Source organism: Anser anser, assembly GCF_964211835.1.
Source record: "Anser anser genome assembly, chromosome: 7".
Classification (NCBI taxonomy): domain Eukaryota; kingdom Metazoa; phylum Chordata; class Aves; order Anseriformes; family Anatidae; genus Anser; species Anser anser.
This window is the reverse complement of record NC_139727.1, coordinates 40,858,275-40,878,847: the sequence shown is the minus strand read 5'-3', so window position 1 is coordinate 40,878,847 and position 20,573 is coordinate 40,858,275. Positions and strand designations below refer to the sequence as shown.

The 20,573-nt window shown below is 43.6% G+C and overlaps 1 long non-coding RNA gene across 1 annotated transcript in view; it reads left to right on the top strand.

Moving 5' to 3' along the window:
• Positions 1 to 20,573, top strand: part of LOC310902265 — a 135,140-nt gene that overhangs the window by 92,750 nt on the left and 21,817 nt on the right. Inside the window, exons 4-6 of the long non-coding RNA XR_014586593.1 lie at positions 6,845 to 7,054; positions 7,160 to 13,152; positions 20,032 to 20,114. This is a non-coding gene — a long non-coding RNA (uncharacterized lncRNA). The remainder of the gene's footprint in view (positions 1 to 6,844; positions 7,055 to 7,159; positions 13,153 to 20,031; positions 20,115 to 20,573) is intronic.

Below are 20,573 nucleotides of genomic sequence, written 5' to 3'. Positions count from 1 at the left end.
ACTACTTATAAATGAAAACACGCCCTGCATGTTGCACGTGTGTACTTATACAAAAAAATATTTCAAGGGCTGGAAAATCAAGTCCATGAAGTCTGGGAGACACATTCTTGGCTTAACATCTTTGTGCGTTTGTTCTGCTTTAATCTTTAATCACACAGTGACAGATACGCTGTTGGTGTTGCTTGTCCATCCCAGCCCTCCCCTTACACACACTACTCACCCTCTCCTCTGCAGGCAGAATTATTAATTTCTTCATGGGATTTTCAGTACTGCTGCTCCTGCTCATGCTAGCATGCTTTGGAAAGTTAATTAATTTTCTTCCTGACACTCCTGTGAGATGAGTGGGCATTATTCCTGATTTGTAAATAGAAAATTAATGTACAGAAAGATTAAGGTGAAAAGTATCTATTAATTTTTGCCAAATCTGACATGCCTCTTAGCTGTTTTTTCAGAGAACCTGGCACTATTAATTACTTTCCTATTTAATCATAGAAATTGTAAAAAAAAAAAAAAAAAAATACTGGAAAGGATATCAAGTCATGTAGTAAATCCCGTTGCCCCAAGTAGGATAAATTCTAGGATATCCAGGTAGGATAAATGCCTAACCTTTAATGATAGAGATTTTATGACTTTCCTAGTTGATCTATTCAAGTGCTTAACTATCTCTTTTACCTTGAAAGATTCGTGTAATGTCTGACTTCCATGCTCCTTGCTTCAATTTAAATCCATTACATTTTGCTCCTTCCCCAGGTAGTAGGAAATAGAGCTTGCTTCCATCTTCGTGTCAGCTCTTTGCATATTTGTAGACTGCTATGATACCGCTCTTAATTCTTTTCTCTGGGTAAAGCAGCCAGCTTCTCATCTTTCCCAACAGGCAAGACTTTCTCTGGCCCCAACTGCTTCTGGGGCTTCACATGGATGCTCTCGGGCACGACATCCTCCTGCCCCACGATGTGCCCCACACACCTCACCCCTTCGAGCCCTGCAGCAAATCCTGTGTACGAGCGATTCCTTCGCTGCCCCCAGATGAGCAGAGGTTTGCTTTTGGGAAGCTCATTTTCCTCTCTCAGTTTTCTTTCAGGGATATCAGTGTTGATAAATAAAGTAGCTGCCCTTTTCCTGCCATTTGTGTAGTTTTGTTCATGGCCACAGGACTTAACCTTGTTCTTGTGCCATGTGCTTTAGTTCTGTAAGAGCTTTGTTAATCTCTTCTGAATCTGGACAGTCGCGAAGACTGAAGGCTTTGGAAGGTTTTGGAAGGAGGTTAGAATGAATAGCTAGCAAGAGGCTACTGCAGGACTTCAAAATCCTGCATGAGCCACGGTGCACCAATGCATAGCTCAATGAAGGAGGTCTGCATTTAAAACTCCATTAGCAGAATGAGGAGACTTCTTGCTTCCTAAATTGAATGGTACCGGAAGAAATGTTGCAAAACGTGGGGTGGCAAGTGGCTGCTGGTGCCTGCGTGGAGGCTTGGCTGCCAGATTATGCTTTGTTCAGGTTCTCTTCAGAAGACTAACGGATTTATCTGAGACAATAAAATGTACTACTGTTATTGTAAGAAAGGAAAAAAAAAAAAGATTTGCATATTAAATTAAACTGAGCCACGCACTTTATCTCAGCCTTTGTTCAGGGGAAGGGAAAAGCAGATTAATAGTCAAATGTTTGCTGCCTCTTTTTTGCTAACATAAAGGCATAAATACTATTTCAATTATTTAAGTATATATATATTTGCACTGCCTGTGAAGCTGTGATAAGTGCACCCCTGAACTGACTGAAAGGCTTTTTCTTGTACTACATTGTTTATTACGAGATATACCTGAAAGAGTCAGGGGCAACAAGAGACTGCTGGTGAACGCTAATCATTAACAAAACAATAGTTTAGTGGCTCTATTTTCTGTATATACCTTGCTGCTAATCACATTGGCATTGTGTAATGTTTAGCACAAAACATAAAGCATCTACTCATAAGATGAGTGGACATTCTTGGTCTGGTGATGTTTGTAGGAACGCGTCCACAAACAGTAAAGCAACAATCCTTTACCAGCATTCTTCTCATTGGTAATTAGATTTTTTAACAATGACAATTGTGCCAGTAGCTATTTGGAGAAATGCATTTTCTTAAAGGCACTCATGTTTTGTATGCAACTGTATGTGACTATGTAGTAGAGAAAGATCTGGAGCTACAGTTCTTTTACTTGGTCTAATTCAGAAGCATGCAATCGTAAATTGATGTCAATGGTAGCAATTAGCATTAGGAAGTAGACTTTAATAATGTCACTCCAGAAAGCACATGTTCAGATCTGATTTACCATTTATATGCAGATTCACTGATGTAAATGAATGAAAGAGATGAAGAAACCTTCCTCTCTTCTTTTATATCATCTTGAACTCTTCAATGATCTAAATGCAAATACATATAAACAGAGAATAACAAGTTCCTAATCTTTGCTTTATGATACCGCATCAGGATGGTTCGTTTAAGAGTTTTGGTTTTAATATGTTAGCAGTTTAGAAACAAACATCTAAACACACAGTTTTGTTGTTGTTGTTGTTTGTTTTTCTTTTCAGCTTTATTACTACCTGGGGTAAATTAAAATGTCTATATCATCTTTCCCAATAAGGCAGTAGATACTGCAAGCACTTATGGAGACGCATATTCACTGAGGCCCCCTGAGTTCAATAAAGGCATCTGTGCCAGGTAGAGTTGATGCTGATAGAGATGGGTTTTCAAAGCTGTGGTATTGAAGGTGTTTCAAAGGAGTTCTCCAAAGCAGAGACCCACTTGTGGCATTAGATATACTTTTTGAAAGAGCAAGAAATCAGATGTTGGAGTTACTGTTCACCATCATCACCCTGGGGAATAATCAAACAATCAGACATTGAGTTGGTTTTCTCTGAAACTGACTCCAACAGTTCCTGAGAAACCACTGAACATGTCATGTCCGATTTAAAACTGATATTTCTGTGCTGTTGTTGTTGATGTTTTTTAAATTTGAGTTTGCATTTGATGAATTTTCACACTGTTTAGATAAGATGCCCTGCATATTATTCCCTGATGAGTTTGATTTCTCTTCTTTGGTGCCTTTTAATGTGTTAAAATTGAAAAGATGGAATACTGGGCTCTACTTCCACATCAGGTAACATGCAAATTGAATTCATGCATCCTACAGAAATGGCTCGTGACAAATTTTCTACTCCTGAGGGGACAAAATCTAGTGGTAAATTAAGAGTAAGCAGAAAAACTTTTTCCCAGCTTCGGTCACTTTTTTTTTTTTTTTTCAGCTTTCAGTGCTATTTGCTTTTTGCTCTTTCCATGGTTAATAGTGACGTGTAGCTCGTTGCACCAGAGTCCTATTTGCATAAAATAATGCCAAAACAACAATGCCAAGGTTACACTGAGAATCAAAAGACAAAGTTAAAATAATCAAGAAGATGCTCATAGCTCAAAGACATCTATAATAATGTCCAAGATACAAAAATAATGAGAGATCAATCCGGTTAGTGAGAGCACCTTTGGGACCACATGAGTCAACAGGGACTTTCTCACAAACAGACTGTATTGAAACTGTTAGGATAAATTAATCTAGTTGTCAATATAGCAAAACAATTGCAAAATGGAAACTGGCCAAAAGTTGCTCCAGGATTTCTGTGAAATCCAATTAGGCATAGAAAAAAATGTCATTCATGCACAATTAAGCCAAGAATACAGTTATAGGTGGAATACATGTTGATTAAAAAAAAATTCAAATGATTTTTGTACAAATGTAGTTAAGCTCACTAAAAAAAAAAAAACAAACAGTGCTGAGAACAACACAGGAGCGTTTCCCCCATGGCTCGAGGTGCTCTTGGTGCCGCAGGAGATGCCAAAGGGCTGAGCCCATTCTGCCGGCCACCCCTCGCGTCCCTCGGGCCAGCAGCAGGGCGAGCACCTGGCGTCCCCACAGCGCCACGGCCACGGCGTGCGTGGGGTACAGCGCCCTGCTGCACGCCCTGCTGCACGCCCTGCTGCACGCCCTGCTGCACGCCCTGCTGCACGCCCTGCTGCACTCCTTGCTGCATGCCCTGCTGCACGCCCTGCTGCATGCCCTGCTGCACGCCCTGCTGCACGCCCTGCTGCACGCCCTGCTGCACGCCCTGCTGCACTCCTTGCTGCATGCCCTGCTGCACGCCCTGCTGCATGCCCTGCTGCACGCCCTGCTGCACGCCCTGCTGCACTCCTTGCTGCATGCCCTGCTGCATGCCCTGCTGCACGCCCTGCTGCACGCCCTGCTGCACTCCTTGCTGCATGCCCTGCTGCACGCCCTGCTGCATGCCCTGCTGCACGCCCTGCTGCACGCCCTGCTGCACGCCCTGCTGCGGCCCTGTCCTCCCCGCTGGCTGTCCGCGAGCCTGTGCTCACAACGAACAGAGCTGACAGCATGAACAAGTATTACAAGACGGCAACAACTCTTTTTTAATACATTTTTAATGCTGTAAAAGGGGTGGTATGAAACCAGGAAAAGATTTTGCAATTGAGTTTTAGTGTCTGTCATTACAGCAATGGGAAGTTACAACTTTTCTCCTGTGGGTTACGAATGTTTTGCCATTGCTTACAACTGAACTTTTATTGTCTTCATAATATTGTCAAAAACATGACATCGGAAGGTGAGATTTTTACTTCCATGGCAAAGATTAAATTTTGTGTGTGAGAATACATTTAAAAAACATTAGTGTTAGCTCTGGACAGAGAAAGAGCTGAGCCATTTCTACTGAAATTTTCCGAGGCAGCATGGGGTCCAAATGCTGGCTTTGGGCTACTCTGTACGTCTGAACTGATGGACCCATTTGGAATGGCTGTGCTGAGACAGATACTCAGTGCTGTCCTGCATTTTGCAGCTATTTAACGTGCTGGAAAAGCAATTAGAAAAATCTTTCTATATGTGGGTAACTGCAATATGTATAGCTATTTTACTGTACTGCACCTGAGCGAAGAATTTACCCGAGTAGAAAACAGACAGACATGAAGCAAAGAGTGCTGCTTTACAACTTCCAATTTAGAAAAAAAAATGGTAGTTTAAAATACTTGTTTATTCATTGCATACATAGAGCTACATATTTTTTCCATAAATTTATCTTTTTCACATTTCATTATTCTCAGAAACATAAATATAAGGAAGCAAAGGAAGATTAAAAGCGGAAGCATCCAGAACTGCTGCTGAAACACATCTCGCGGTGCAGCGAACTACACAACAACCCTTTTAAGGTTCATTGTATATGTTCTTATGCGTAGCGGTGTGATTGGGCTTCGCTTGCCGGCTTGACTCATTCGTGACAGCCTCACATACTTCATTTTCTTTGGTTACGATTTAACAAAAGCATTTTGAATAAAAACTACAGCAGCCAACGACGCACCCAGCCATCCTGAGGCTAAACTTCCTGTCAGAAATAGCAAAGCAGAAAGGAATAACAAGAGTTAGCTCAGTGGGATTTATACGGAGACGAGAAATCGAGGTGTCCGATTGCCGTGGCTGTGGAGTGAGACATCCTCAGGGCTGCAGGCTGAGGTTCTGGAGCCATGCACGGCCTCATCCTGCTGCCTCTGGAGGTGCCTTCCACGGGCATCTGGACACTGGTGGCTCCTCCTGGGACCCGCGGCAGCTGGCGTGGGCAGCGCAGGGCAGTGCCTGCAGCGGCCGCTGGCTCGGGCAGCCCGGCGCTGTGCGGCGTGGTGCTCGGGGGCAGCTCTGCCCCTTGGGCAGCGAGGGCCCGTCTGGATCCTTTCAAAGCTACAGCGAAAATCCCACTGATGTAGCCGAGAAGATCTGATGCCTTCCCAGAAATTGATGCTGTGATAAGAAGCGTTTCTGTCACAGCGAGTTAGGAAAAAACAAATTCTGAGCATTTCAGTAAGCTATTAGCTGCTCAGTAACAGGTGGAAATGAAATTTAAATCCCTGCGAAAGACAATTGCGTAGTTAAAAATACATTTAGTCATGCTAATGGCACTTTGCAGATTTTCTTTCATTATCCTTTTTAAGGAAACAGGCAAAATGTATGTATGCTGTCTGAGTTTGCCTCCTACCATCTCCAGCTAGAGATAGTTTGCAGCAGTTGAATGACATTTATTTGCTGCAGAAATATTATTTGCCTCTCATGCTCTTGAAGAAATAGATTTTCCATGTGTTTGATACATTAAAAAGTGTACTGAACATTAAAGTAAAAATAACAGACATCCTTCCATGGGCGTGATGAATACAGCCTGGTGAGATTAACTTCAAGAGCTAAATGCCTTGCACTGAATTAAGGTAATGAAAGTTTATGCCTGTCAAGATAAGATGGCTATACTTCTTATTTATCGCAGATCCCTATGAAGAAATTGTCCCTGAATTCCTTAAAAGCTTTTAAATCTTATCAATCCAGGACACTGAAAAAAAATCATCTATCCACCAATATATATTTGTTTTCAATATAAGTCCTGTGCTTGCCATTTCTGATTTGAGATGTTATCCAGTCATTTTCTTTCTTTCTTGATTTTTGTGCTTTACATGAAATAAGCATATTTTTTTCTGCTCTTGATGAAAAAGTATTACCTGCCTAATTCTTTTCCAAACAACTACACACATTGATTTTTTTTTTCTCACAGACTGTTCTGAGGAAGAAATGTTAACTTTGCAGAGATTGTATGCAAAAGGAAAAAGCTGACTGTAAACATTAGAGAGAAAGAGCAAATAAATTCCTGGTTTAAGACAAAGACTCCTGACCTCTCTCTGAGCAGAGGAGCTGATGGCAATAACCAATAACTGATAAACAGCTCAGCTTATGAAAGTATCTGCATGTTTTGTTTCTGACTCTGTGCTCTGTAGCTCGTGTAGGACAGGTTGGAGCTGTAGCAGGTGTTACAACCGGGTGCAGCGTGGCAGCGGGATGGGAAGCACCGGAGAATCAGTCGCTCTGCACAAACCCGTGCCAGCCAGCAGAGCACCTCGCCCCGCTCCCTCTCACGGGGCTTGGTCACGAAAGCACCCACAGCGGCAGGAGAGACCTCCAGGCTGCTCCAGAAGGAACACGGGCTGGTGAGGAGCGTGCCATTAATAGCCACAATGGATTTATTGCTCCACTCTGGTGGAGGCATTCACCTGGTTGAGAGATGTAATTTTTATTTTTATTTGCCTTCACAGAGATGGAAACGTTACTGGCTTTTATCACTAGTGGAAACGAGGCACATTTCATTAAGTTCAGCAGTATTTTTGCGCTATGCATAGCACTCGTGTGCTGATTTTTTAAACACACGTGGAATTATGGTAATGCAGTTGTTATTGCCACTGAAGACAAAATCAGGTTCTTGGAAAACTTAGAAAGGCATGTGTCAAATCGAACTGCAAAGTCTGCCCTGTGGAGACCAATCCCCGCACAGGAAGCACTGTGCGAGCACTGGAAATCTCCTGCAAAAGACTCTGCAGAGACCGCGGGTCCCTGGAGGTGAGGTTTTGTCTCGCGGGGCGCTGAAGTCAGAGGCACTCATCCCGTAAGGTCGGGGAGGTCCGCATCAGGCTGAGGGGTCCCGCTCGGTTCAGCCGGACCTGCGGGGCTCCTCCTGTGCAGCCCCCGGGATGTGGTGGGGTGACGTGGGGAAAGCGACGGGTGCAACACGGCGTGCTCGGCTCGAGCTCGTGTTCGACACCCGCTGAGCAGCCAGGGGAGCCTCTGCCAGTTCCCAGGACGAGTTTTGTCTGGGAACACGTCCCGGGAGAAGGTGTGCTTGCCTTCAGTGGGGAGATGTGCCTCATCTGCGGAAGGTAAAACTACGAGTTTGCACAGAAGCAGGCAGTTTGAACACACAGCTTAGGCTCATCCTTTGTGTTTCAACAAGGCAATTCAGCCAAGCTGTCAGGAACAGTGAGCGAACACGGATCCTTACTGCGCAGCACTGACAGCGCTGCTTAGAGCAGCTCTATGAGCCAGCCTCTGCCCGACACCAACCCCTGCCCGCGGGGATCAGCGGTGCTTGCCCTGTCCTGCACGCTCAGCATTTCGCCCATCCCATCATCAGCTGCGAACAGTTGTACAGGCTCCCTCCCTGCTGCAGCTGCCTGAGATTCGGGCTCAGGATGACCGTACTTGCACTCGCCCATCACGTTGTGCATCCTTCCTGCAGTACGCCCGTCACAACCGCGGACGTTCGCAGATTGCTCTTGACAACTGCTCTCCTGCTCCCCTTCTCTTTCTTCTAGGGAAAGGCTTGGAAGCTCATGAGCTGAGCATGGCAAGCTTAATTACAGCCTGTGGTCTGACAAAGTCTCTCCGTCCCTCAGGTCCCAGATGAAACAATTCTCCCCAAACTAAAACCGCTTGAAAGTATTGTCTTTGTTCTCTTGTTCAGAAACACTGTAAAGGCCCAAAGTCCCCTTAGCTACAGAAGGTGAAGCCGTGTTTGGCTTATTTTTCTTTTCCAACAGCACGGTCTCGTGTTCGTGAGAGTTGCCTCCTCCTGCTCGCCCGTGACCCGACCGTCTCTCTGGGGCCTCTCATCGCCCGTGCCGTGAGCTGCTCGGGGACGCTGAGCGAGGAGGAGCTGGGCAGCGCACAGCAGCAGGACAGCCGGCCGTGCTGAGGGAGCCCCCTCCTCGGCACCGTGCGTCCCGCTGCCTCCCACCGCCGTGCCTGGTAATTTGGGAGCGGGAGGTGTTCCCTCCTCCGGGCTCGTTACCTGAGAAATGAACGCAGGGGGTCAAGAAACTCAAGGAGATGCGTTAGAGATCAAGATCCCAAAACAGACAGGAAAGGAGGCGTGAGGTAGCACCCTCTCCTTAAGGAAAAAGTCTTTCCTTAAGGAAAAGGAAATGTGCACAGCACAGCATGGCACGGAGCGGCACGGCATGGCACAGGCCAGGTGTGCCCTGCTTCTGCTGTGTGGTGGTTGTAGGAAGTGGTTTGAGTCTGCTGCTGGCTTTACTGCAAGATTGTGTTTCTCCTTCAGGTCACCCTGCCATCATTTTTTTGCAGTTTCGCTTCTCACCTGTCCTTTGGCTGGAAAAGTTGCTCAGAGCCGGGAGGCTCGCGCAGCAGGGCAGTGTGTGCAGGAGAGCTGAGCCCGCTGGGCGCTGCACGCTGCTCCTGCCCATCGCTGCTGAGACCGGGAAGAAAAAAGGAATGCCACCTCCCACCGGCTCGTTTCCTCCCCCCTGCTTGGTGTCTGAAGCAGCTTCACTTCTGTTTGTCTCAATTGGTGTGTAGAACACAGACTTCCACGTATAACTTGAAGAATGCATGTTTGAATAGCTTGCTGGCGTGTCCAAATGAATTTTCTACTGCAAACACAATAGTACATTTACAAATTAACTGGAAATTTCTGAAAATATTTCCTCAAAATTATGAATGCAGCATAATGTATCTACAGGGGTACGATGAAGGTTATATTTTCCCTTCCAATGGTGAAGATGTAATTGGGAATTTAGTGGCTGTAGTATTCTACCTGCAAGAAAAACAATTTATTTATTTATTTATTTATTTATTGCACGAGTAGAAGATGGTCCTATAGCATGAGAGGACATGAGGACCAAGTGTATTTTTAGAATGTGTTCTGTAAGCGCAAAACCTGAAATTCTGGGTATTTAGAATACATTGAATTTGAGAAGTACTTGTAATCTTGGAGCCCAAAACCATCTTACCCAAAGTTAGTGCATTTAGTACATCTTTTCCTAGTGGACCAGATGTATTCTTATGAGTTTGAACTAAGGCAAGATTCGGAGTTGCCCAGACGGGCTCAGATTCCCAGAGGGGCACGCACGCTGCCTCCTCGCTGCTGAGCGCCCGCCTGGTGCGTGCGTCCCGCTGGGGTGCCGGGCTGGTGGCTCTGCGGCAGGGGTGGCAGCGTCACACGGAAAGTTGAGTCCAGCCCCTGCGCTGGAGCAAGGGAGGTTGGGGCTGGAGTGGCAGAAAAGGCGTGCGAGATGGAGCAGCCAGCGGAGGCTTAATTGCTGCCAAGGGCGCGGGCTGAGGGGAGGCGCGGGCAGCCCCAGGTGCCCCCGAGCAGGTCACAGCAGCGCTATTTCAGACACGCTCCTTGGCTTGTGATGTGGAACAGTCCAGTAATTTCTACTGTATCAATTAATTGTGAGAGACATTTTCACCTGTTTTGTTACCCTGTGGGTCAATCCGATCACAAAAGGAAAAATATGCCTGGACCACGAGACAATTTGGATAGACCCTGCTGTCTGTGATTTATTGTTTTAATTAAAAGCTTTTTAAGCTTTAATTAAAAAGGTACATGAGCACTCAGTATTCAAGAAAAATGCTTTTGTGTTTAGGTCAATTGAATAACGTAAAATATAATGAGATACATATTTCTAGTCTGGAGCTTCACATGAAAAAAAGCAATATACATAATTAAAAAGTAAATTCAAACTGATAGAAGAGAGCTGTTGTCAGACAAAATAAAAGGTATGCCTTAAATTAACACCAGCAGAGAGGGTTTGTTTTTTTCTTTCCTCACTGTAGCATCCCTTAAAAGTCCCGTGGTACAAATTGAGTCAACTTCCTGGACGTGTATCAAAGCTAGTGTGCTAAACTGAGGAGCAGGTTATTATTTCTAATCCTAATGATGCTTAACACAGACCAGATAGTAAAAGCTGGGATTTGACAAGCTGTAGCACAGAAACCGGGAAGCTTTCTGTGTTGCAAACCACCCGAGGTTGCTCCCACTGCGAGATGCTGCGGGCAGCCCTGGTGCTGCTGCCACGGAACATCGCCGGCTCGTGGGGAGCAAAGTTACCCCATGCCACCAGTTTGTGGTGGGTCCCGCTCCCAGCGCCCGCCTCTCCCCGTGCACTGAAGCACTCGGTGCTTGGGGAAGCTGGCACGGTGCTGCTGTTACACCACGGGTGGCGTTGGGAGCGCTGCTACCTGCACAGCGTGAATGAAGGCGCGTGCAGCCTGGGCTCTGGGCTTTGGGAGCTGCCTGGAGGCTGTAATGAGCGCTGAATGCAAAGGGTGGGTGTAATGACATGACACCTCGTCAGTCACGGGACACAGAAATCTGATTCAGCTCTACGTGCAACTCATACTTCAGGCATCTGAAGAGTGAGGTGGGTTTACCTGGGCCTGCATTGCTGCTGAAGACTGCAGGAGGAATAAAACCGAGCATCTGCATATTCTTTTACAAATGTTCAGATATGACGTGATGCTGTCTTTCTGCCCAGCCTTCTCCTGAAACACCCGCTTGTTGCAGCGCTGGAGCCTTCAGGATGGGTGCCTGGGTGTGGGCAGTGCCAGCGAGTGCTGTGGCTGCCTTCTCTGTACAAAGCCCGCACCAGTCACAACAAGATTAAAAAAAACCCTCCTCTTTGGATCATTTTGAGTTTTCTTCACTTCCTTTGTATTCCAGTATTCTTATCGAGGCTCTTGGGCTGGCTGGGGAGGTGCCACGACGAGGAGAGGAGCGAACGCACCCTCAGCAGAACTTTGAAGGCTGCCGTTATTGAATTGCTTCAAAACACCCCCAAGGTCTGTAGGAAGGAGCATTTCTTCATGGAGAAGCATCGTGCAGCCTAAATAACAACGGTGGAGCTTTTCTCTCGCGAATGCCGTGCTGGAAGCGGAGCTGTGCCCGCAGCAGTGGGGGTCCCGCGGTGCCCACTGCCACAGCCCCGCGCACGTCGGCCGCCCGGTCACAGCTCTCGCTTTTCGGGTGGCAGATCAAACACCAAGACACCAAGCGTGAAAACGTAGAAACCAGCGAACAGCTGGATAATGGCTTTGTTGCTCAAATCACATTTGTGATAAGGAAGAGATGATAAACACCAACTGCTTGCTTCCTTAATAGAAACATAATGTTTTTATAACTGAGCCCGAAGAAAGCAAAATAAGATGATATTTTCCTTTCACTTAAAAAAATCATCAGCATTTGCAGTAGGCTTCATATGGTTGAGGAATTTGGGGAGTTCACTCATTAAGCCAGAAGGAGCCATAAAATTTGCATCAAACTCTAATTCTTGCCTTGTTTATCCACATTCTTGAATAGCCATCACCAAAGAGCAACTTTGCCATCAGTGAAGATGTAGATGCAGCAATTCCAAATAATGTTTCAAACTGCTTTTAACTTTATTGAAAAAAATAAACCTTATGAAACTTCATGAACAAAATATTTTGATGCCTTTTAGAAAACTCTGAAGATTTATGGAAAAAAATCATATTTACATTGTGAAGCTTTGAATATATAATATGATTTTATTCTATCCTTTTAACTTTCTAAAGTTGCAAATAAACTATCGGTAGATTTTTCTGTATAAGCAGCGTTAGCAGTTCAAGGTTCCTATGGCTACAGAGATTTTGCAGTTAGTTTGCACAATTTGGAGGATAGTGGAAATTTTGAATGAAAATTATTTCTAAGCTATCTCAATTTGTTATTATCTTCTATTAAAACATTTTGTCATTAGTGCATATTATGTGTCAACACTGTAAAGAGTAAATAAAAGCAGTAAATAAAATTTGCAAAGATTTGTTTTAACAGATTTTGACTTGTAAATCTCATTCTCACTGTTTGAATCAGCTCATGAATGCCTCCTGTACTGCAGGTAGGACACAGAGATTTCATCCCAGTGCAAGTTTTCTGCAAAACTCTCCTCAGGCCAAGGTCACTGCAAGGGGAATGCATTAGACAGTAGGACTAAAATGTGTTGAAGCAGCTCTGTTTTTGTGCTATGAATGGCAGAAATATATAGGATACAGCCGTGCAGCTTTTCATTTACACATTTAATTTAAGGGGCAAAATCTTTTCATGGTGTTTTTCCGTGCTTTTCTTTAGTGAGAACATCCCTGCTTTGGTAGCTGAGCTCTGCCTTCGCAATTTCTTTCACAGACTTCTGCAGCGAAGTAACTCGAGAGCCAGTGCCTGCAGCAGCTTGTTGGCTGCAGCTGGGCAGCACCAAGCAGCTGAGGAAGGGCCAGCTGGAGTAGCTGCAGAATTAAGGCCGTCATTTAAAAGAAGGTGGGGCACAGGCTCCATCTTTTTACCTCTGCACAAGGAGCATGAGCTGTGCAGTGATGCTGTTTTTTGGTGGGAGCCTTAATCCTGTTCAGGCTGTAAGCTGAGGTGGCACTTGTGGAGTCAGTCGGTGCTCTAAGCAAGGGTGGCCTCTTCAGAAACATGCAGAGTGGCAAAGGACCATGAGAGGTATGGTGTGCTGGTGAAGGCAACTGGGGCAGCATTAACGGGGAGTACGTGAGTGCATGGGAAGAGGCGATGGCTAGAGCATTCTGCCCTGGTGGGTTGTTGTGGTACCTGTGCCCCCTCACTGTGCGCACGGTTGATATCCTAGCGGTTAAGGCCATTTGCCCACAGCTATTTTACTGCAGCCTGGCCAGGCCACATCAGCTAATTGCATGTATGGGTTTTGGGATGTTACATCTTCCCTTTTGAACAGCTGGAGAGTGCTCTGCCAAAGCCTGCTCGTGTGTGCCTCTGGCCACCGTGGCACGCAGCCTGGCCACCAAGGTCTCTGCTGGTTGGCTGCATTTCTTCCTCTTGTTAGATTTTTCCCCTTGCCTACAGTGTGTTGTTGGACCTTCTTTTCTCCCTGAATTCTACCATTTTCTTCTTGACTATCTGCCCAAATTAAATTTAGACGACAACCAAGTTACCAGCTCCTTATTTTAGTGTTAACTGGCATTTGACCAGATACTCCAAAGTTATGTTGCATAATAAGGGATGAATTCATGATTTAGAACATTCATTTTTAATTCTAAAATCAAAACAATCGTTGTTTATACTAATGTGACTTCAGACAAGTGAACTGGGGTTCTGGAAGGACCCTGGTGGGGAAAGCTTTGGAGTCCATCCTCTCCCAGCACTTCATAGTTTTTTTTATAACTTATTCTAGCTATTGTACATATCTTTTCTTCACCATGTTATTCAAACACAAGGGTATTGGCTGTTCATAGTATTTACATAACCATTTATTAGCTTCAGACTGTTTGTATCATCACCTATCCCTTGCACTCTTCTTGAAAATGTTGTGGCAAACTGTGCTCCCGGTGGGCAGAAATATCTTTCCTTCCCTCCCAAGCACCAAGTAGGTCACTGTAACCTTTCTAGCTAAGAGCATTGTACTTATTATGCAGTTCGCTTTTGTCGGGTAAACTTCTTAGGTCCATGTTTTTCTTGCTCACATTTCTGTAAATTTAAAATGACTCAATAGGCTCAACAATCCATTTCTGTTTAATGGAAAGTCAACTCAATTTTCCTCTTTCTACGAAGTGGTTGGGTCTCCAAGGCACACAGCAAAGACCATATAATGATCTTGTATATCTGAAGCTTGATTTCTCTGAGTTCTTTTGTAGCACTACGGATCCCTATAAAAAATACTGCACACTAATACTGCATAAAAACAGTAGGTACTTCTATCCTGCTTTACTTTTAACTAGCTGACATTAGAAACTAGTATTTCTAGAGTTTTTATATTAAATTTTGTGTTGGTGGCTGTCATGAAAGCGTTGTCCAAAATCGTGTCATTTGCCTGCAAGCAGGTTTTGTGGTTTTTACGTTAATGAACCCCTATTCTTGCCATTATTACCAAGCTCATATCCATCTTTTGTACCTGATTTTCTACTCTTCCCTGGCCAGGCTGTTCTTATTTGCCCCAGTCTGAGCTAATTTTGTCACTTTTCCATAAGTACTGAAGAATATTGCACTGTACACATACTTCTCTCTCCCCTAAGCTCATATGGGAGAGAAATCTCTCCCTGTCCTGTTTCTTTGATGCAAGCATGCAGTTTTACCAGCAGTGAACTACCCTTTCTGGCACTTAGGTGATCTCATGAAATGGCCTCTATTTTATGAAAATCTGTAAAAATGTATCCATAAAAAATATATATCTTGATATTCTGATATTTCCAACAATTGATGACTGGATAATGATGTTCAATCACTTACTGGTCTGCAGTCTGCACATTCATCCTATTTGATCTGTGTGAGAAAATTTGTAAGAGTACCGTAGGTAGGGCTATAGGATTTTTTTGTGGGAGTAAGTGGCATCTCAGAAGTATTTACATCTTGTTTTTTCTCTCTCTAGTCAAAATTCGACACAACAAAACCTAAATATAGATGCCAAAGCATTTTGAGAACAACTGGAAATACAATACATGGTGAGGTAGAAAAGATGGAGCATAAAGAAAAATATGAATGTGAATGTATCTTCAGTAATTGATAGTTTACATGAGAAATTACCTGATAATATAATGCATTTACTTCCAGAAGGTCTTTGTTTTCTTGAATCCTAACCCCCAGAGTACTTTCAAATTCCTCATGTAGACTTCAGTTGCAGGAATTAAATACCTCTTAATCTCTTTGGGCACTGGAACAGGATCCCCAGGGCTGTGGTCACGGCACCAGGCCTGCTGGAGTTCTAGAAGTGTTTGGACAATGCTCTCAGACATGTGGTCTGATTTTTTGGGTGGTCCTTTGGGGACCCAGGAGTTGGACTTGATTCTTGTGGGCCCCTTCCAACTCAGGATATTCTACGATTCTCCCATTGTAACCCTCAGCTTTGTCTCGTGCCCTTCTCTGTATATTGTTTTTAGGTGTTCTGTCTAGCCTGCAGGAAACCATGGCATGAATGTTTTGCAGGATGCATGCACAAAACTATACATAAAACCAATAGCAGCTCTTCAGCACACAAACATCTTTTGCTGTTTGTGGAAAAATTGTGTACAAATGGCCATACTTCCAGTTTAGAAAGGCTTCTCCCGCCCCCCCACCATTTTGAATTTAAAGTAATCACTTAACATAAAACAAGCAATTAAAAAATTATTTTCCTAACTTATCCTTCATCTTTAGATTTTTTTCATGACCCATGTTGGCAGAGCTGAGACTAACCTGGTCTGAGTTCAGCTTTGATCCCACTTTGAACAGGAGGTTGGACTATAGATCTCCTAAGGTTTCCCAGCCTGAACCATCAGTCTGATAGGTATAAAATTTTTGTCAAAAAAATCAGTTGGCCATAACATATTAAGCCAGTTAAATTAAATTTTAATCTACATACTGACTACTGAGCTAGAAAGCTATCAGAGGAAACAAAGCTTTAGCAAAATGCTTTGAGCATGAAATGCTTCAATTAAATCACTTGGACAAACTCTCAACAGATTGAGGACAGACCTATTGGCAGCCCAGATGGGTTCAGCCCAGGATCTGCCTTCAGAAGTCTCTGAACTTCTGCCTACACAGGGAAGTTCTGAGGCACCACCAGGACGAGCGGTGCGGTGCAATGGTGCGTGTTTGGGGTTGAGTAGAGTCCACAGCTCCTTTGTACTTCCACCTGGATATTTTTTATATAATGCACCCCACACGTGTTACCTGAGATTTCTTGCCTTGCCCTAATTGTGGGATTGTCCTTGTTTTACAGGGCTATTACCAGAGAACAAACTCACCCTATGGAACAAATACCTAAGATGAGATGATCGGTAGCTAAAGCTGGTTAGCAGAGACTGCTTTCAGGAATGAAGTGCTCTTTATCAGCTGAGTCAAAACAAAGCTATGTACCACTGATTCAGTATCTCTGGAAGGGGTCTCTCCAGCTATGCTCCTTTGACCTGAGATCCTATTTTGCTTTCAGTTTACACAGCAGAAGCAACAGGAAGCATGAGCTAGCCTGAAAAGTAGCAGTAGTGCTAAAGAAAAGAGAGGGTAAGCCTGCAAAAATCAAAACAGGTCACACATTTAGCAGAGCCCTAAATATGTGGTGATGAGGACAATATGGAGCTTAATGGAGCAAAGAGCTGACACTTTGTATTGAAGGTTTATTGAAGGTTCAAGCTATGCCTGCTAAGAAAGAACAATCGACTTAAAACAAGTCTGAAGCAAACAGTAAGAAATAAAGACAAAAATAAGGACATGAATTTTAAAGCACCACTGACACTAGAATGTGCTGAGCTAGGTGGTCTGTAATTAGTATAAATAGTATGAATGAAAGCTGGTTATAGTAAATATATATATATATAAATATATGCATATTTGGTTAATTCTAATCCTCCATCACGGGAACAGTGGTAAAGCAGTTGGTGAGATGTAATTTCATGGGGTTTGACTTTGGGGCATTGCATACAAAGCTTTGAGAGGCAACCCATTACCATCCTTTAAAAATCTTGAGTAAAGGCCATTAGTTACATGTGAGAGGCTTGTATGAGCTTGAGCTCAGTTTGGAGCAATGGGCCTATTATGGAACATATCACGGACCACCTCATGAATAGAGAGGCTTGATATAAGTTCAGAGCTTAAGACTGAAATTTGCACATGTCCTACGAAATGGCAGTGTCCAATTCTACAATACTTTTGTGTTTCTTTGAAAATGGAAGCAAAGTTGGAACAAACAGCAGCAGCTAAAATTAACACAAGTTTCAACTCCTTCGCCTGTGGCTGCTGGTTCCTGTTTCTAAGGAAACAGACAATAAGCTGGTGTAAAAAGACATCTGAAATACTGTATTTGAAGTCTAATACTACTGGGCTGTGCTCTGTAGGGTTTATGGTAGACTTTTCTCTGCTTTGTGACAAACTTTCCAATTCAGATAACTGGAATTTCCTTTGTAGTGCTGAAATTGTGTATTAAACAAATTTTGCCACATTTTAATTGTCTTTCAAGCATATCTTGAGGACTGCTTCTGGTCTGGTTTATTGTTGCCTTATCATAAGCTTTTGTCAGAAATCAATCAGCTGGGGAGCAGGAGAGCTCACAGACCTTGTTTTAGCACACCATCCCTCCCTAAGCATCAACTTCCCACCTTCCCCAAGCCATGGTGCCAGCCTGAAGCTCAGATGGATGGTGGATGCTCATCTACGCTGGCTGGCTTGGTCTTATCTAGCTTGAGTCTCTGTCCAGGGAGGATTAGGATGTCTTGCTCTCCTTCCAAGCAGCTCACTGTGCTTGTCCACAGTGCTAAAGTTGCTAAAGGTTGCTAAAAGGTTGACAGAGACTTTTGGCCATGTATTTTAGCCTGGGCCATCAGGAAAATTCAATTACTTGGGCAACCACTATCTTACAGGGCAGGATACCAAGTGTTTTGTCATGTGGGAGCTTTTGCTGGAGGAGAGTGGAATTTGTCATCTCCACACAGATGGTTTAATTTGCATTCAAGTTTCAAAAGACTGCAGGGCCAATACAAGCAGATTTCAGAGCAGAATTTCAAGTGGGATTTCAAGCAGGTTGCAGAGCACAGGATGCGACGGAGAAATGAAATGGGGGAAGAGGAGAGGAGAGCTTCATCCAGTATGGACTACATATGGTTAGAGAAGAGGCAGTATAGCTGGAGCTGTTTCCACTCTTATTTCTTCTGCCTCCGCCTCCCTTTACCTTCACCCTTGTTAAAAAATTTAATGATCGTAGGTTGAGGGATAATTTTGCATAGATACTTGTTAAGAAAAATGTAAAAGCAATTTAGATGTTTCTTTAGTGCTTCCATTTCAAACCATTCTCTTCTGTCCCATGTCAGTGCTGCATATCAGTGCTGGTTTTATTCAGGCTTTAATCTATCATTGTTTCTCTGTAACTGTAAAAATGTCTTTCATTTCCCCCTTTCCCTGTTCCTTGCTGTTTTTCATCCACGCTGTTCTCTTCCTCTGAACTTTTATCTGTGTTCTCCCTTCTCTCTGCGCTCCCGTCTCCCACACTTCTGGTATTTATTCATTGTGCTGCCGTCTCTGCTCTCACACATCTTCCTGCCTCCCTCCAAAAATGACACATTTATGAATCAACATAAAACTTGTTCCAGCTACTCTTCCAAAAAACACTGCTGTGCACATGGTGCCTGCTCTCCAGCCACTCTCCCAGGTACCAAGCCTCCTGCTGATGGTGGCTGATACTTATTTATTCATATGGATTGTCTAGGCAATAGCTGTGTGTCTTGTTCCTCAGATTCTGCTGTAAAATGCAAAGGTACAATTATCAGGTACACACTCTTCCTATTACTAGTCATTTGTTTCCTACTTGTTGGCAGCTTGTTCCTGAGGCACCATCATTTTGCATTTTTCTTTTAAAAACAGACAGCTTGGATTCTCTAGAACTGCATTTAAGACATAACATTGCAGTCTTATTACTCTTACCTCTTAATCCTAGTGTTCCCTCCACTTCTGCGTCTTATGCTAATTCCTCTGTTTTGTTTAAGCTCTTCAGGGCAAAATTCAGGTTTTATTCTACATATACTCAGATGGCTCTAGACCTCATAAAGACTTTGGGTATTAAAATGATCTCAAGAGCAAGGCTTTAGGGGGTAGGGCCCCAGTCACCATACTGTATGTTACATCCTCTAATCTGCATTGAGCAGCCCCTTTCCTACAATCAAAATCTCTGCTGCTTCCACCTATGCTCACAGCTGAAAATGGAGCACAGGCAAACTCCATTCTACCCTAGTGCTGTGCATGAGCTATGCCTTCATTCCACGGAAGGTGTCTGTCTCAAAGTAAGAATGCACCTCTTCATGTCACTTCATCTAGAACATGAAGGTGGAGTAGCAAGAAAATCAGCTTTATCCTTGATTTTCTTTGGAGTTCTTGAGGGTTAACACTGAACTTTTACTATATTTTAATGTTGGAGGGGTTTTTAATGTGGTTGTTTTGCATGAATATACTTCAAAGGAACAGCACAGAAAATATTCTGAACTATGACTAAGAACCAGTGATCAGCAGAATAATCTCCATCTGTTTTGCAAAATCAGTTCTTATGCAGTTGGCCAATAGAAGTATTTCCAAATGAAATGGAAGCATCAAACAAACACATCTGTGATTTAGAACCTCTCAGTAGCTGGTTCATATGTGCAACAAATAATGATCAGAAAGGACATCTGTTACTGCTTTCAACAGGCAACAAGCCTAGATTTGCAAGCACCTTGTTTTGACATTAACTGGTGTATGAGGAGACTAATTTTTCCATGAAAAGGTTATTAAAGTACCTAGAGATGGTGTAATAACTTGAAATAGCCACAAAGGTAAAACTAATTTAAGTAAAATACAGCAAATATGTACAAATGGTATGTTGCTTCCCTTTGCCTGCTTGTTTTATTACTTCAGATTTATGATGTCCATTCCTGGAGAGCGGCAGATTTTCAAAAGCAAATGATAGTGATTGCAGACTTGATCCAATGAAGCTGTAGGTAAGTACATCACTGATGTGCGAGCTCAAAACCATGGCTTAATAGGTCCTTTCTCAATGCTTGCCTAACATTTATAGTACCTAAAACTTGCTACTTTTTTTCAAAAAGTTCCCCTAATTCTTTATGCCCAAATGCATGCTTGTTCAGGTGTGAACCTGGACCTTGAATTCCGTACTAACCAGCCCCTGCATCCTCCAGGATGTGAGTATGGACAGACCTGTTCTGCAGAGAGAGAGGATCCCCTGTTGAGGAGCAGACGTACAGCTGTAGCTTTAGCACAGAAGTTCTGACTCTGGTGTCTGATCATGGGATTTTCTGATTTATCTAATTATTACTTGACATAAAATACAAAAAATACAAATATACTGTCCCCAGCAGGTGTGATTGTCAGGTGCTGTAGTGGATGTGAGCTTTCCCCACGCAGGTGTGGGTTTGCATTAGGAGCTGAGCAGACGGCTT